General features: G+C 41.3%; 1 pseudogene; it reads left to right on the forward strand.

Annotated features, from left to right (window-relative positions):
* Positions 1–5,761: 5,761 nt before the first annotated feature.
* On the forward strand, positions 5,762–16,818 carry LOC112835017 (small ribosomal subunit protein eS17-like; annotated as a pseudogene).
* The last annotated feature ends 2,545 nt before the right edge of the window (positions 16,819–19,363 follow it).

Below are 19,363 nucleotides of genomic sequence, written 5' to 3' on the forward strand. Positions count from 1 at the left end.
ATTTATGGGCTGGATTGTATCTCCTTTTCAGACTTTACTAAGAAAAATGTATATATACATATAGTACATAGAAATGTATATATAATGTATATATAGTTTTGTTTTAAGTAGAAGGAACACCTCCCACCAGTTTAGATGGCGGATGTATCTAACAGTTGGGAGGAGAACTTGTCAGTTATTTGGGATCTGTTACTGATACTGTTATGGGTCTTTGGGATGGTTTCAGTAAGTAGTTTCTGAGGTTACTTGATTTTTACAACTGTAAAATGTGGGCTATGTATTATAAGCCTTAGATCAAAATTTTTATTGTAAAATAGGGAAATGTGGAAACTTCAATTAGAAGGCTTTGGGTCTTTCAGGTGGTACCTTAATATATCAACTAAAATGCCCAAGATAAGTTGTTGAGACTGAGTCTCAGTTGAGACATGGATCTGGAATCTTGGATTACTGACATGAGAAATATTAACTATTTAAGGGACACCTTGGCTGGCGACACTACAGTGGCTTACACGGAATCTGGGTGTATTCTTACTTGCGTTCCAACCCAGCCACGTTAGGGGGGCAGTCATTTAATTAGCTCTTCACAGAGCTCTGGACTTTGTCCTTAACATTCCACAAAAATGTTTCAATTTTAAGAAGAGGTCTCAGGAAAACAGGACTTTTCAGATTCTGTATGTACTATTTAGACAAATAATAGACTCAATAGTACTCTATTTTTATTTTTTTTTTTTTAAGGGACAGTGGTTTTTATAGTAGGTGTGAGAATAAACTCCTATGTTAACTGCTTCTATAACTCTTCCTGGTGCTCCACTCGGGGCTGGGTATGTAGTAAGTGCTCCATATTTGTTGGCTATATACTCCATAGTTATTATAAAATTAGAATAATTTTAAATAAGAAAATCCATCATTGAGTGATGTGTTCATGATGCTTTTTTCAGTTTAAATATAAAAACCAAATTGTGTCCTTTGGTTTGCTTTATAGGTGACGTTGGGTTGGTGTCTCTATATGTTTGTGAATGCTCCTACCTGCCTTTGTTGTTAGTATTTTTAGGAGGCAGTGTTTATAGCAGCCTAAAGCTTTGGGAGCCAGACAGACCTGGGTTCAGTGGGTTTACATTGCTGGCTTTTATAAAGTTTAGAGACAAATATATGTACAGTGCCTGGCAAACAGATAAAAAAATTTTTTTGTTTACTTGTTATTTTTTCTAGCTATCTTAATAGTAATAATAAGTAAATATAAAATAAATAAATACAAGCTGGATCAATGATGCAGAGAAGAAATGATAGGTGAGCATGGCACCCATCCGAACTAGGCTAGTCTGGATTATTTGAAAATTCTCTTTCAGCAAATATTTGTTGAGTACCTTCAGTGAGCAGCACTGTTCTAGGCACTAAGGGCCAAAGAGAGAACCAAAGTCCCCGCCTTCAAGAACGTGACCTGCTGGCTTCACTGTCTTGGAGAAAGAAGCAGTGTACTTAGCAAGCTAATTTCTTTTAATAACACTTATTTGGGGGCTTGTTTCTAACTTTTTGAAAACTTTTTTGTGGTAACAGCTTTATTGAGATATAATTCACATACTATACCATTCACCCATTTGAAGTGTATAATTCAGTAGTTTTTAGTATATTCAGAGTTGTACAACCACCACCACAATCCATTCTAGAACATTTTCAGTGCCACAGAAAGAAACCTGTACCCTTTGGCAGTTACTCTTCCCTCTCTCCACTCCCTCCCCCTTTCAAGGCTACCACTAATCTACTGCCTGTCTCTATAGATTTTCCTCTTCTGGACATTTTATGTAAATGGAATCATATAACATGGGATCTTTTGTAAATGGCACTTAGAGTCATGTTTTCAAGGTCCACCCCTGTTGCAGCACACATCAGCACTCCATTCCTCGTTATGGCTGAAAACTTTTAAAAAGTCTCCTTAATGCATATTAGATACTCATATGTTATGGATTGTTTTTCATATATATATATATATTTTTTTTTTTTTTAAGTCTGTGGGGTCCTGTCTTTCTTCCCTCCTCACCACTCCTTCTCCTACCCTTCCTTGGGAGGGTTTCTCCCCTCTTCTTGTTTGAAGTCAACACACGCGCACCACTACTACATACTCCGACCTTAACTTTAACATCGACTGAAATTTGGAGCCTGTGGCACCTATTTTTGCAACGACAGGAAATCTGGTTTCTGTCCTTTCTTTCTTTCCAGTCCTTTCATTTTGCATCTGTGTACCCTCCAAATGTAACAGCTCCAGGATTCTTTATAGAATTTTGAAGAATTGGCCTTAGAATGGAAGCTTCACATGATATCCAAAGAGACATGAACCAGCCAAAGGAGAAAGGGGTGGAAATGAGTGAGAAAACAGCGAGAATGCCAGCCAGGGGATTTTCACAAAATTGGGACAGACTGGTTGTTCCTTACTCCTATGCCTGATGGATTGAACATTTCCCACAAGGGCTTGGTACCATCTAGGACCTGAAGATAGGCCGCATTTTTCTGAGCAAACTCCAGACTCTATTTTACTCTCACTTCCTTTCTTCTGGGTTTGGCCATGCAAAGCCCACCGATAAGTTATAAATGACTTATCAAGCATTAGCGTTTAGAGAGTAGACGGCTCCATAAATACCTACTTGGCCTCATTAAAAAGCTACAGTGATTAAAGAGAATGATTAGTGTGGTGCCAGAGGGGAAAGAAGAAAATCCAACATCTGACTCAAACACGGCCAGACCTCTTCTCGGGGCAGACCGTTCGTGTCATGGAAGAGGATCTGGCCTGCGCCCTGCGAAACAGAACGTTCGAGTCGGCATCTGAGGAAACTCCACACTGGGGCCTGTCAGGGAAAGAGTTATGGAAAGTGCACACGTTCTCAGAGACGATTACCCTCTTGCCCTCCACGCCTCCTTCCCAACCTCCCCTTCCACTCCCTGTTGCCCCCCTGGAACTTAAAACATTATTAAAACAGGGAAACCTATAACTGGTATGAAATGACCCTCAAATGACTGCTTAATTACAGCGAAATGAAAGCGGGGGGACTACAAATAACCAGTAACTGTCCCGGCTGTCACTGAAGAGGAGCCTGCACATGAGTCATGAGTCATGAATTAGCCACTAAGTGTTTCGCTTCCAGCCACGGGCCGCCCGCCTCTGCCCTGCCCGGGCTGTCCCCGTGTAGCCTCCCACGCCGCCCCCCCCACCCCCCACCCCCACCCCCGCGCGGCGCTCGGCGTCCCGGGTCGGGCCCAGGCGGCAGGGCTCCTCCCCGGGAGGCGTTTGTTGTGATTCGCAGGGCGCAGGAACTCGGCGGCCCAGTCCCCCTGCAGCCCCCGGCCGGCCCGTCGGTGGGGGAAGTCTCCCAGGCTGCACAGGAGACAGGCTGACTGAAGGAGCGCAGCCAGCGCGGCTGCAGATAAGTTAATGTACACAGAGAGGATGTAAATTACCACGACCCTCAGCAGCAGGACATTGGCCAGGGCCCTGTCAGGGAGAGGACAAGCGTCGGCGGGCCGGGGGCGCGCTGACATCCACTCCGAGATGGAGCCGCCAGGCGGCCCGGCCAGGGAGGACCTCTTGGAGCCAGGCTTTCCTTGAAAACAGCTGCGTGTCCCTGACACCTCCAAACTAATGCATTTTTAATCAGGGGAATTAGCTCTAGGCGTCCCATATTTTTCCAAACCCCCATCTCTTGCAGCCACGTCCCCATCCCCGCCCCCCAGTTTAGTGACTGGCAGTCCCATTATGTTTCTTTATCGGCCTTGCAGTCTCCCGCTGCTCCCACGCAGTCCAGACCAAGCCACCTTTGAAAGCTTCCCGTTCCTCCCCCCCCCCCCCCCCCCCCCCATCCTCCAGCCCGCCCCGGGCCTCCTCTGCCTGGTCCTCTACGGCGCAACTTTCGCCCCCACCCTTCCCTCTGTTTATACAGTGACATCACAGCCCCTGGCTCTTCAAGGCTCAGAGAAAACAGAGTTCAAAAAGGCAAACAGGAAAGCCGGCTAGTCGTGGGCACCGGGTGAGATTCGGTCCACCGGCGGCTGGACAGCACAGACGCGCACGCGCGCACGCGCACTTTTGTTGGCTTGCTCACTAAAATACAAAGTCGCTGGGACGCTGCTTCCCAGGCTTCGGCCCCCTCGCCAGCCTTAGGGGAAATCCCGCGCCAGCCACTTAGGGGATTTTAAATGTTTTCCAATAGACACGTAAGAAAAAGTAAAAAAAAAAAAAAATATAAAAAATGTAAGTGAAATTCAGTTTGATAATATTATTTAACCTAATATATCCTAAATATTATTTCAACACATGATCAATATAAACTATTATGAATGAGATATTTTATATTCTTTTAGTCACACTAGGTCTTTGAAATCCACTATTTGTTTTACAATAACAGCACATCTCAGGTCGGATACTAGTTTTTCCATTGGAAATACTTGATCTGTACTTAGATTTCGTAAAACTTACAGTTAGAAAAGTTGATTCACATATCCAAGTTGTTCCAAACATACTTAAACGTTTTCCAATAACTGAATCCAGTACTGTTTTTTTTTTAAAAAATTGAATTTAAATTAATTACAATGAAATAAAATTGAATTTCAGTAAATAAAATTAAAAGCTAAGTCCCTCCATAGCACATTTCAAGTCCTCAGTAGCGAATGCAGCGAGCAGCTAATACATCAGACAGCAGTCACAGAGTTACATAAGGTGACCAAGGTTTGCTCTTGTTATTACAAAATGGGGATCGTAATGCCTACCTTCTGTGGGATTGTTGTGAGGATTAAGCGAAATTCAAAAGATCAGTGCATATAAAGGTCTCAGCACAGGACCTGGCTCATAGAAACTGCTCCGTAATAAAAGCCACTCGTAGGATTATTTCTCTCCCTTCCCCACTTTGGCGATTTCCTCTCCCCATCCTTAAGTCCAGTGTGACATGCTGCCTTTTCCCAGACCTTGCTCTTGGCGAAGAATTGTTAAATGACTTTACATTAAGCTGCCAAGAATGAACAGAGTATTCAAATGTGCATGTGCCCCTTCTGTCTCTTACCAGAGAGCTTGTCCCCAACACATCTACAGCTTCATTTCTTATCTATATGCTGATCACTCCAAACCCAATAAGTAGAGCACAGATCTTCCAATCTATGTATCCAATTGCCTAGTAAAGCTCTTCACTGAGATCCATCTGTGAGATTTGCCAAACATATTTTAACCTCAAACCACGAAAATGTGAATTGATTATCATCACCCCTAATGTGTCTCTCCTGGGCACCCTCATTGACTCAATGCCACCATCCACTCATGCCTGATGCCCCAAGCCACAGTCTGCCTGGCAGTCATTCTAGGCTCTTGTCTTCTTCACTGCTCTCTTTATCGAGACCCATTGGTTATTCACCAAGACCTGCCAATTCTACCTCCTAAATACCTCCCCAATCCATATATATCTCTCAACCTCTACGGCCACTACCCCAAACTCGGCCGCTGTCATTTTTCACTTGGATATTGCAGCTGGTCTTTCTGCCTCTACTTTTGCCTGCCTTCAGTCCATTCGCCATGCTACAAGAGTAATTTTTCTAAAGCATGAATTGATTATGCAGCAACTCTGCTTAGACACTTAAATGACTGTTAACTCTTTAAAATGACCTGCAAGGCCCTTCCTGAACTTGTCCTGCTTACCTCTTTTCTCTTGTCTTTCACCATAATCTTCACCCCCTCCCCCAGTCCCATTCTAACCCCTTTGAACCTCCTTCAGGTCTTCTAACATGCTACATGTTGCCTGATGGAGGAGCTCCAATGCCCTGCCATGTTGGTGATGTCTGGTTGCTTCGTATTCGTTTATCTCCTGCAAGTCATGTCTCCACTCGGAGAAGGTATTTTAGGTTCACAATTACATATTTCTTAACATTTTGCCATATGGCAACTTGACTGCTATCTTTGACTATGTGTGTTTCAGAGTTCCTCAACTGGAGGTTCCAAATTAGAAAATGCCACCTCCCTCTCAAAAATCTATTCATGACACCTCAAGAAAGCCTTTGGGATGCTAAGGCTTTAGGTTATTAAATGTGCCCACAGGCTGTTATTTATTGTGTCTCGTTACATTCCACAACGCCAATTTTTATAAAGTTTCCTTTCTTCGTTTCACTTTGCAGAGATTTGGCTAAGATATATTGGCACTAGGACTATCTATTGCTTGTAAAAGTTTTGCTCAAGAAGAGTGTTGATGTTGGAGCTGCGAGAAAGGCACAGATCTTACCTTGTAGGACTGCTAAGAAGATGGGAATGTTAAAAGTTCGTTTTAAAATGGTAGAGGTTCGGGGGCCGGGCAGGAGCTGTGGTGGAGCATTTCAAAACTTACCCCAGAGCCCAGTGAGATCTGCCAGTGCTCTGGGCAGGCGTCGCTAGCTGGCTCTTCTCCACACCTCTTGCCCTTCCCTCCGCTCCTCTGTCCCACCTCCCAGACACACACAGCGCTGGGAGTCAGCACTTGTGCTAACATTGGCACCGGATGGACAACATGAGACTGGTAGATCAGGGCAACGAAGGCAAGGTATTTTCCCAGAGGCCCGAAGAGAGCAGGATTTGTATGTCTGGTTTCTGCCTCTAACACCTCCAGGCCTAGGGATGGATTCCCAATGATCTTCTTCCATCAAAGGGCTTGATCCCAGGAAAGGCAAGTAAAGATGAAACTTTAGCTCTTTGTCTGGCTTCAGGATAAAGCTATGTGAAACTGTCAAAGCAAATATCATGTTCCCCTGGAAAGCTGTAAATTCCTTTGGCTTTGGGTCCAGGAGGTTTGTCATGTGGTTCGACGAAAGATGAGTCTGTTGATCACAGGTCATTAGCTGTAAGGTTCTAGAGCTCAGGCCAAGTCTACGGTGCAAGCTGCTTTATATAACACCAAGTATAATGCTGGGTTCGAAATGCTTAGTAAAGGCTCTTTAATTACTGCTCAAGATGAAGACAGTGAAATAACCTGCATTTGCTATGTTATTTGCATACTGAAGTGCATTTCATCAGATTAAATAGAGATACGGATACGTTTTGTCAAGGGGCCTATAAATTAAAAATTAGAATAATTATAAACGCTTCTGGAATAAAACATGGCTAAAAATCTTCAGAAGGAAATGGAAAAATCACAGAAGATTTATTTGCTGGTGGGTTGTCTGCTTGTTTTATTTTTGCCAGATTCTTTATAGATTGAAGTACTATTATCATTAAGTTCGTGCTACAAAAATCAGATTGGGAAGTTTAGAAACGACCATGAGTGAAAACTCCTTTCCGATTTGATAGTTTGGTAAAAAGGAACCATGGATGCTTAAATAATGTTTTTCCAAAGTTCTTTCTTTCATTGTTGTGCTTTGGACAGAAAGAAATAAAACACTTAATAAAAGTAATTTTGATCACCCATAGTGGCAGCTTTAACTAGATCTTACTAGTCTCTTTGTCCTATATTTATTATTCTAAATTTCTAACAATTATTGTATCCACACCATTTAATAAGTATTCCCCCCATGTTATTACAAGCTTTTTATGAGCACTATTGTTAATGATTACAGACTGTACCATCATACAGATTTGCCACACTTACTTATCCACTCACCTAATATTGGTTATTTTAGGCTATTTTATTTTAAAATAAGAATTTTCAAAGGATTCCCTTATGGATGAGTTTTCATTGGTTTCAAAGTACGGACAATATTTAATGTACATATGGTAATGTTTAATCTTAATGTGTATCGTGTTGGCAAAAATTAAAGAGCCAGAAGTTTTATGTTGAAAGTTTATGAAAATCAGCACAATACAAAAAGCAATCCATCAGTTTCACTGAGCTTCCAGTTTCAGAGAAAAATTATGATCTTTTCAAGTGGAGATTCCTCGTTCCCCTACGTGAGGAGGCAGATAATGAAGTAATCCCAGGAAGGATGAACTATGGGAACAAGACAGAAGCTCACGCAGTGTGGATGACCATGAAATGTCCCCTGGAGGGGTGATGTTCAAGTCAGGACCTAGAGGTTGAGAACCCCAGCCTGCTGCTGTACTCAAATACTTTAGGGGATAACAGTAGATCAAACCTGGAAAGTGATTTGCTAATATGTAAGGAGAGTCTTAAATATTTTTATATCTTTTAGGAAAAATAAATATTTGGAAGTCATCAGAAAAGATGAAAAAGCTAGTGAACCAAATGTTCATCTTAGCATGGTTTATAATAGGGAAAAAAAAGCGGGAGCCACTTGTGTGTCTATTAAGCTAAAGGATTGGGGATGGCCATGCCTGCACTAAAAGGTATACATCATTAAAAAGATGCTTAGAGTAATTTAAAGTTGGTGAGAAGATTGTTTTAGAACAGAGGAGACATAAACAAACACAATGCATGAGTTGATTTGGGGAGAAAATAAAACAGGAAAAAGTAATTTTGTGGACAGTTAAGAAAATGTGACTATGAACAGGATATTAAATGGCATTAAGGAATAATCATGAATATTCTGTTGTGATAATGATATGATTACATGTGAGAATGTCTTTATTTATAGGAGATGCATATTGAAATATTTAGGGTTGAGATGCCATGAGAATGCAATTTACTTTAAAATATGTCTGCAAAAATGAATAGGTACATATGAAAATATACACATAGCCCATATTTAGAAAGATAAAGCAAATATGGCAAAGTGTTTATAATTATTGTCTCTAGGTCGAAGATATATTGGTGTTCATTGTATTTAGCTCTTAACTTTTATATATATTTGGAAATCTTCATAACAATGAAATGTATTATGTGCCATTATCTAGAAAACCAGAAATATGTCATAATGGTTCGGTGATTATAGCAGTAGGATAGATTTACGAATAATTGTTATTTTCTGCTTTATACTTGGATGCATTGTCTACAACAGACATTTTTACTTTTTATCATCAGTAATTACAGCCATAGTCTATTGAGCACTTATTAGGCTCTCTGCTTTGCGTGCATTATTCTATTTATTCTTACAACTCTAAGAGGCTGGTGTTATTAGCCGCCTTTTACAGCTGTGGAAACTAAAGAGAGTACATTAATTCCTACCGAAATACAACAATGTCAGGATTTAACCTAGGCACAAATAATGCTTTTATAACTCAAAATCAATTTTCAAAATATTTAGTCAAATTAAAGGAAACTGTCTATGTAACTCAAGATTTCACCCCAGAAGCAGACGAACGATACAGACTTAGGAGCTGGAAATCATACCCAAGCTCTAGCTCTGTAGATTGCTGTCTGTGTGGTGGTAAAGACTCTGCCTCAGAGCTGGGTGGTGGCAGGTACGCCTGTGCCAACCTCCCCACGGACATGTCACGTCTGTGAGCAGGATTGCCAATGACTCACTGTCCTGTCCTACAGTCTAAGTCACTAGTGCCATAGCTCTGAGATCCCAATACTGTCTCCCTGTATCTAGAAGAATACTGGCTTGGCTTTTTGAATTTTATTTTAGGATTTGATTCCATGGTTATGAAAACATCTTTCAGTGACACCTGTTTTGTTTGTCTTTTTTTTTTCTTTTTTATAATTGCAAAGGATAAGAATAAGAAAACCCTCCTCATTCCTTGACAAGCCCTGGCTGGGAAATCTGCCTTTCTCATTGTTGAACATAGCTAACAACCTAAGACTAAGTGTGTCTGGGAAATGGCCTCCATCAAAGACGGGGGACAAGAGAGGACTGGGTGTGTCAAGGTACAAGTCTAGGAAGAGTGGGCTTTCATACCCACTTTGCAAATCTGAGCACCATATTCCTTATGTTCAATGTTTTAATCCAGGCTTTGGCAGAACACTAGAAACTACAATGGATTGTGGTTGGATGGATGAATGGCTGTTGAGGAAATATGTTCTTTTTGTGTAATGTCCTATCGGTGGCATGAAACAGTCGCGAAATTGCCATTGTTGTGAAAACTTCAGCTCAATAACTCGGAGGTAAAGAAAATTGGCACAAGAACATTAATTCTCCATTTGGACAGAATATCTGAACTTTGTGAGGTTCACCCATCATTGTTATAAAACTCTAAAGATCAAGTTTATTTTGGAAGCTCTGCTACAATCTCAAGTATCATGTTACCAATAGCATAGCAGAGGTAACAACCAAAAAGAGCAACACTCTATTTCCGAATACATATCTCTATTGTTTTAAAGCTCACAATGTTTGCTTTACTAAGTCAGCAAGGAGGGAAGATCACAAATTAGGTCTTAGGTTAGAGTTTAAACATTTTGCTTTTCCAAAGTCACCTTCCTGTTATCCATGCCACTGCTGAAGATCACAGTTACAATAACCTGTATCTTCAATGTGAATAAGTAATATGAACTGAACAATCTTTGAGCAGGATGGACCACCATCAAACCTCTCAACATTCAACATTCTCAACTGTTTGTTTTTTGTTACTGGCCTAAGCAATGATGTAAACTTATTTGGGGGTAAACAAGCAAGAATGCTAGCTAGGATCCCCTGGGGTGGTACATAAAGAGTCAGGGTGTGTGTGTGTGTGTGTGTGTGTGTGTGTGTGTGTACTAAAATCAAATCACATGATCTCATTGGGATACCCCAAAATTTGTGCAACCAAGAAAACAGCCAGTGCCCCTGGCAGAAAACATCACACCAGTTACACAGGGCTACACACCAAACAGTTACACAGTTACACAGGGTTCTGGAAGGATGAGGTTGTAGCGTTGGAGAGTCCTTTACCAGTGACTGGCAAGAGCAAATAATAGTTTGCGATTAATGGTGGAAACCTTCTGATGAGAGTCTTAAATACCAAAACATCGGAGGAAGGTATGACAAATATGGCTCCAGTTTTAAATCTACAAACCATAATAATCTGAATTTAGTAGGGTTTATTTGGATTATTTCTTTTGTATCTTTGTCTTGAGGATTTTAAATTAAATTTAGTTTCTTGACTTGGGTTAGTTCAATTTCTTTAAAATTTTTTTTTACTCTGTCGATTAGTATATATTATGATGGTTAATTTCATGTTTCACCTTGACTGGACTGAAGAATACCCAGATAGATGGTGAAACATTATTTCTGGATGTGTCTACAAGGATGTACCTAGAGATTGATATTTGAATCCACATATGAATAAAGAAGATTGCCCTCATCAGTGGGGGTGGGCATCACCTAATAAGCTGAGGTCTTGAATAGAACAAAAAGGCAGAGGAACAGCAAATTCTCTCTGCTTGAGCTGACACATTCATTTTCTCCTGACCTCAGACGTTGGTGCTCCTGGTTCTTATGCCTTCTGACTCTGTCTGAATTAGATCACCAGCTTCTGGTTCTCCAGTTTGTAGAGGGCAGATCACGGATCTTCTCAGCCTCCATAATCATGTGAGCCAATTCCTATAACAATCTCCTCTTATAACATATATCCTCTTGGTTTCGTTTCTCTGGAGAATTCTGACAAATACATTAAGTAGTAGGTCGAATACTGAACTGTGACAAAGAATAGTAAGTCTTGATAAAGTCTTCAAGGAATATAGAGATGAGTCTGGTAGGGCCAAAGAAACAAGAAAGAATGATTAACATGTGGTCGGATGAGTCAGGGAGAGCCATTGAACCATAACTAATGAATCCTATTCATTGATTCATTTCATTCATTCACTCACTCTACAGCACCTCCTGAATTCCAAATGGCAACAGGTGATCATGCTAGTGAGGAATGTCCATTCTTATCATGACATAGTTATGCAGGAGCCATCTAATCCATCCAAAGGGATTTGGGTTGGCAGTTTTTCTTTTTCTGTATTTTTTAATTGTTCCATTTCTACAGACTTCAAGGTAGTTGTGGAATGTGGCTTTCCTTTTCAGAAAATCCAATGCCAGCATTGTTCCCTCAGGCCAGCAATTCCCAGGCTTTGATATTTTAGTTTAGTGGTGACCATAATGTTTGTTTTCATCATGAGAAAATCTAAGTCAGTTTGGGCACAGGCTCAAGGTTACATGATCAGGTCATGGACCCCATCCCTGAACTCACTAGCATACTTGAACCATAATTAATGAGCAGTCGTTGAGCATGGAGATGAGATAGGACAAAAGTCACACCTTTATTGTACAGATAACTTGCCAAATAGACTTCAACCTTTTGACAATGACCTCATTTCCTCATTCCTCAACCTGAATTATATGCAGCTTATTTTTCTTTTCTTGCTTAAAGTATTATCCTACGTGATCATGGGCACCGGGATTGCCAGAGTTGCCCATATTCTCCATGGCTAAATCCATAGGTCTGTTCTCTGTCCTCATTTTACTTGACTTACCTGAACAGGTGACCCAGTTGATCAATCCCTCTTCCTTGAAACACTTTCTTTACTTGATCATTTTGGGGCACCACATTCTCTCCATTTTCCTGCTACCTCCCTGGTTGTTCCTTTCCGTGGTCCCCTGCTGGTTCTTCTTCATCTTCCCAACACCCTAATAACATGTGGAGGCCAAACCAAGCTCACGATCATTCCTCCACACCTGTTGTGATCCTGTTTCCCCACCTCAAGAAATGCAACCCTTTCCTTCCAGTTGCTCACACTAAAAATTGGGAGTCATCATTGATTCCTCTTTCCTCTCACATTCCACATCCTATTTGTCAGGAAATTCTGTCAGCTCTGTCTCTGAAGTATATCTGAATGTGAACCCTCTCACCACCTCCACAACTCCCCCCCACCCCACACCAGCCATGACTCCTTCCTGGAAGCTACCAGTAGCTTTCGCCCTGCTCCTTCCCTTGTACCTCTAAAGTCTACCCATAACACAGCAGAGTGAGCCTTTAAAATATGTCGTCTCATGTCACCTCTTTGCTCAAAATTCTCCAATAGCCCCCATCTCATTGAGAGCGAAAAACGGTCCTTACAATGACTTACCAGACCTTCCATGACCTGGCATCTAAAACTTTTCTGATTTCATCTCCTACTCTTCCAGGTCTAACACCTCTCCAGCCACATGCCTCCTTTCTGTTTCTCCGACATTTCAGGAATGTTCCTTACTTGGGAATTTTATACTAACTATTCCCTCTGTTTGCAACGCTTTCCCTTCACGGAGCCACATGGCTCACTCTCACACGGCCCTCAGGTCTTTGCTCAAATATCACCTAATCAGAGAAGGCTTCCCCAACCAACTTAAGATTGCAACCATATCCTTCATCCCAGCACTCTCTTCCCTTTTCCTGTTTAATTTTTTCCCATAGCACATATCATCATTCAATATACTACTTATTTTACTTGTTTACTGATGTTCTCCCTCTCGTCCACAAAATGTAGGCTCCGTGTATACAAGGATTTTTTTTTCGTGTGTTTTCTTTATTGCTATATGTCTGGTGCTGAGAATAATATTTGACACATAATGGGCCAGGAAAATATTAATAAATATCTTGAACAAATGGTCATATTTTGCTCCAAGCCATGTGATGAAACAAATCTCAAGTAAATCTCAAACACGAGGCTCTGAGGAAATTGTCTCCATGACCACTTACCTGTTTACACCATCCCAAAGAACAAGAAGCTATATGATTTTGCTTTATTTTGTTTCAGGTTCCTTATACATCGTGTCCTTGTATAAACGTGTAAGTGTGCTCCTGCATCGGGCAACAGCTGGCTCTTCCCATTTATTTGCTCTGTTCTCCCTCCTTCATGTGGTTTCTTCACCACAGAGTAGTCTGTTCTTTCTAAAGAGGAAAACTCTTTACTAAAATGTGAATAAATCTTAGAGTTGGCCTATACATCAGAGATAACAGTGAGAGTAATGCAGGACTTTTCCGTTGTAAAAAAGAAACTATTTGAGGGCGCCTGGGTGGCTCAGATGGTTAAGCGTCTGCCTTCGGCTCAGGTCATGATCCCAGGGTCCTGGAATCGAGTCCCGCATCGGGCTCCCTGCTCCTTGGGAACCTGCTTCTCCCTCTGCTTCTCTCTCTCTCTCTCTCTCTCTCCTCCTCTGTCTCTCATGAATAAATAAATAAAATCTTTAAAAAAAAAAAAGAAACTATTTGAAAAACCAGGAGCCATTTTTTCCCCATTCTTGACCTTGGGCAAACTGGGTTGGTTGGTAGTATTATTATCACCTAATTTGAGTCGATCCAAAGGGAAGAATGAGACGCCATGAATTACAGGAGGAATGGAATGCATCGCCCCTGGATTGGAAGTGTCAGTTGGGCGTGTTAGTTGCTAACTCAGGATCCTGAAATGCTTCACATCACAACATTTAAATATCTGTATGTATTGGGAAACCTTCTTAGTTATGTCCTTCTCACTCTGCATGTCAAATGTCAGAGGCAACAAAATAGCCAGGACGGATCTGCGATGTCTACACTGAATGCACTCTAATGGCCTGGTTTCTACTGGTCACAGACACACGCCGGTTTCTGTTACAGTTGCCGCACACGGTCCCTTACAGAACCTTGATGTAGCTTAGTTCACTGACCATGATTTCTATAACTTGCAGTTTCTGTCTAGTTGACTCATTCATTCTCTAAATCCTTGAATCATCTAAACCTCCCTTACTAGTTTCACCTGCCGTTTGTCTTCTAGCCCAAGACTTTCCTGTTTATTCCTTTAGCCCACAGAGGAAACAGGAACCAGTTAACATCACCACCTATCACTCCAGCCACCACGCTCTTGCTCCAGATTCTGTTTCAGGCAATCCCAGCATCTCCAGCCTTTCTTCAGAGGTAGGACTCCTGAAAGCTTTGTCCTTCTTACTCTTTGCAACACCTATGGACTTAAAACTGCTCTTAGGAGCAGACGATATACACTAAGGCCCCAAACAAAGAGTTTTGCCCTACCCTTCATTTTCATAGATCCCTCTCTAACCTTCCTGTCTCATCTAAGGAGGAAGGGCAGATAGGTAAGAAACAGCTGTGAAGGTCACAGCCCAGGGACACAGGTCGGCTAAGAGACTGAGGTGTAGCAATAAGATTATACAATGCTTCCCTTCCCCCACACTTACCCCCCCCCCTCACTGCCACCAACCAGGGCTTCAATATAATAACAGTGGCCTACAGCTGAAAGAGTTGCAAGACACGGGCTTTCTCTAAGATGAAGTACTTAGGAAAGCCCAAAGTTAACAAGGGAGATAAAACAAAGATGCAAGAGGAAGTCTCTGGAACCTACAGCTACAACAAATACTGCACACAGCCCAACTCCTAGCTAAGTTAACATAAAACCTCACACTAAAGGCCTACTACTACCTGATATGTCATGTGAGGCTTCAACAAAAAAACGTACAAAGAGAAACAAGCAGACAAAAAACACAGCCCGAAGAAAGAGAGCAAGCACCAGAACCAGATTTAGATATGACACAGTTACTAGAATTATTAGACAGTTACTAGAATTATTAGATTTAAAATAATTATATTTATTATGTTAAGGGCTCTAATGGGAAAAAAATAGTCAACGTGCAAAACAAGTAGGTAATGTAAGCAAAGAGATGAAAACTGTAAGAAAGAATAAAAAAGAAAGGCTATATATAAAAAACACTGTAATAGAAGTGAAGAATAACTCCAAGGGGTTCATCAGTAGACTGGACATGAGTGAGGAAAGAGTCAATGAGCTTTCAGATATGTCAATAGAAACTTCCCAAACTGAGATGCACAGAGGGAAAACAAATGGAAACGAAATAAACAGAACATCCAAGAACTGTGAGACAATTACAAAGGATGAAACATAAGGATTATTGGAATATCTGAAGGAGAAGAAAGGGAGAATGGAGTAGAGAAAATATTTGAAGGATAATGGCCAAGAACAGACACCAAACCACAGACACAGGAAGCTCATAGAATACAAAGCTGGATAAATATCTAAAGGTATACACCTTGGCATATCATATGACTCAATGACCAAGAGAAAATCCTTAAAGAATACAGCAAAAGGGGTACCTGGGTGGCTCAGTCAGGTAAGCATCTGACTCGATTTCCACTCAGGTCATGATCTCAGGATTGTGAGACTGAACCTCATGTTGGGCTCCACACTGGGCGTGGAGCCTGCTTAAGATTATCTCTTTTCCTCTCCTTCTGTGCCTCCGCAGCCCTGGCTTGTGCACGCTCTTTCTCTCTCTGTCTCAAAAAACAAAACAAAACAAAACAAAAGAACACGCTAGAAAAACAAAACACCTTACCTATAGGGGAGCAAGGATACAAATTACATTGGCCATCTCATCAAAAACCATGAAAGGAACAAGAGAGTAGAGTGAAATCTCTAAAATGTTGAAACAAAAAATCCATCAACCCAGGGTTCTACATCCCTCAAAACTATCGTTCAAAAGTGAAGGAGATGGTGTGAATGAAAAAAGAAGCCACGGACTGGGAGAAAATATTTGTAAAACACATATCAGATAAAGGACTTGTAGCCAAAATATGGAAAGCACTCTTAAAACTCAATGATAAAAAAACAAACAACCCAATTAAAAAGTAGGCCAAAACGAACCTGGGCTGTGTTAGCAACAAAACCATGAAGGCAGCAGTCTGGGTCATAATTGAGGACTACCATGCGTGCCTAGACAACTTCCACACCAACAAGTGTGTGTGCAAGGAGATCACCATCATTCCCAACAAGAAGCTCCGTGACAAGAAAGCAGCTGATGTCACACATCTGATGAAGTGGATTCAGAGAGTCCTGGGGAGAGGGATCGTCATCAAGCTGCAGGAGGAAGAGAGAGAAAGGAGAGAGAATATTGATCCTCATATCTCAGCCTTGGATCCCAGAGATCTTGGAATTAGATCCGGACACTAAGGACATGTTAAAACTCTTGGACTTTGGCAGTGTGTCCAATCTACAGGTCACTCAGCCTACAGTTAGGATGAATTTCAAAACACCACGTGGAGCTGTTTGAATCTTTCTGCTGGACTGTAATATCTCCAATAAACCTTAGACAACAGCAACAACAAAAAGTGGGCCAAAACCTGAACAGATACCTCACCAAAGATAATATACAGATGGAAAAGAAGCATATGAAAAGATGCTCAGCATATATCTTTAGAGAATTGCAAATTAAAACAACGAGATCCCACTACACACCTACTCGAAGGACAAAAATCCAAAACACCAACAACACCAAATACTGACTAGGATGTGGAGCAGCAGGAACTCTCCTTCATTGCTGGTGAGAATGCAAAAGAGCACAAGCACTTTTGGAAGACAATTTGGCAGTTTCTTACAAAGCTAAACCTAGTCTACCAGATGACCCAGCAATTGTGCTCCCTGATATTTACCCAAATAAGTTGAAATTCATGTCCACAGAGAAATGTTCACAGAAATGTTTATTCATAATTGCCCCAAATATCCCTCAATAGGTGAATGGACAAAGTATAGTAGAGCCAGATAATGGAATATATATTCAGTGATAAAAAGGAATGAGCTATCCAGCCATGAAAAGACAGGGAGGAACATTAATGGCCAACTATCAAGTGAAAGAAGCCAATCTGAAATGGCCATATATTGTATGATTCCAACTGTATGACATTCTGGAAAAGTCAAAATTATAGAGACAATAAAAAGATCAGTGGTTGCCAGGAGTTTGGGAAGATGAGAAGGGATAAAGAGAGAACAATGAATAAATAGAACAGAGGCATCTTTGAGGACAATGACACTATTCTGTATGATATCATAATGGTGGATACATGTCATTACACATTTGTCAAAACTCCCAAATTTGTACAATACAAAGAGTAACCCTTAATCTAAACTATGGATTTCAGTTGATAAAAATGTATCAACACTGGTTCATCAATGGTAGTAAATGTACCACATCGAAGTAAGATGTTAATAATAGGGGGAAATTGTGTGTGAGTGAGAAGTAAGGGGGTATATGAGAATTCTGTACTTTCCACTCAATTTTTCTGTAAACCCACACCTGCTCTAGAAAATAAAGTCTGTTAATTAAAAAAAAAAAAGTGAAGGAGAATAAAGACCTTGTTGGATAAACAAAACCTCCAATCTGGAAGCTTCTGAAACTGATATAGCCTACTGGGTTTTGGGGACCCTTGGCTGACTGTAGAAATTTAGCATACCTAGATGTGAAGAGACTTTACCACTTTGCTGAGTGTGAAAAAGTAATTATGGGGCCTGGTTAAGAAAAGTAAAGATGTGCATTTCATCAACATAGAGTGGAGACTCACATTTGTTGGTATGTGACTGATTCTGTGCTAGGTGCTTAACATGTCATATTATCCCTTCCTCCCTCCCCTTCCTTCCTTTAAAGAAGATACAATGTCCTTAATGAGTTTACTCTCTAGTAGAGACTGACAGTTCCAGGAGAATCCAGTATTATAAGGTCATGTGCCTGTGCTAAGGAGATTACAAGGTATGGCGGCCGCACACAGGAGGGTGCATATCCAGCCTTGGGGGCACCTCATGTGGGAGGTGATATCTACGTTGACCTGAAGAATGAGTGGCAATTAGATAAAGGGGGAGGGAGGCAGGGGGAGGGAAGCCAATTCCAGGCAGAGAAAACAACCTCTGTGAAGGCCCAGAGATGAGTGAAAAGTCAACAGAGTTCAGTATAGAGAGAACTTACAGTGCCGGAACTATGGAGACCAAATATGACACCAGAGTATTAAGAAAGGACGGGATCTTGGCCAGCTGGGGTAAGAAATATCCTGAGGGCAGTGAGAAGCTGTGTAAGGAGGGGAGTGAACAAAGAGGGCTTGCTCTTCCCAAAGGTCTCTCTGGACGAAGGGTGGAGAATGGGCCAACCTTAGGGACAGGAGACTCTTGCCTTGATCGAGGCTGGACTTGTGACACCCAAACTAGAGATGTAGATACAGCTAATGAGCTTCCAAAGAGCTGGAATCACGAGCTGAAGCTTGCTGGTTTCTGTGATTAGACAGTGGAGAAAGGAGGGAAAGAAATTCGAAAGACTTTTAAGTTTTCTGGCGACACATGATGGCATCTTTAGCTGAGCAGAAAACAGATCTGTGAGGTCAGAGGGAAGGAAAGCTGATGTTTTCCATTTGGAACATTTGGTTCAAAGAGCCTGTGGGACATGGGATAGAGTGTACAGTTGTGAAACTTAGAAAAGAAATTTGGGCCAGAGAGAAAAGACCTGGAAGTTGCTGGCGTAAGAGTAGTGTTTAAGTGGGAGATTTACTTGTACAACAATCATTAAGGCAGATATTTCTCTCCCTGTTTTCAGAAGAGGGAACCAAAGTTTGGAAAGCATAAATAACTTGCTCAAAATCAGTCAGGGAGTGGTGGAGCCAGGATTTTTAACCTGTACATTTCCACTGCACAGCACTGTTTCTGGGTCACTGCACTGTTTCCGAGTAATCTGATTGTATTGCTCCTAGGGAGCATCTGCCAATTCTGGAAAACACTCCTACTCAGCACAGGAGCTCACCTGGAGAAATGTCACTGTTTACAGCTCCAAAGTTCCTTTT

The sequence above is a fragment of the Callorhinus ursinus genome, unplaced genomic scaffold (genome assembly GCF_003265705.2).
Source record: "Callorhinus ursinus isolate GAN/ISIS: 27379988/994484 unplaced genomic scaffold, GSC_fseal_2.0 scaffold11, whole genome shotgun sequence".
In the NCBI taxonomy this organism is placed as follows: domain Eukaryota; kingdom Metazoa; phylum Chordata; class Mammalia; order Carnivora; family Otariidae; genus Callorhinus; species Callorhinus ursinus.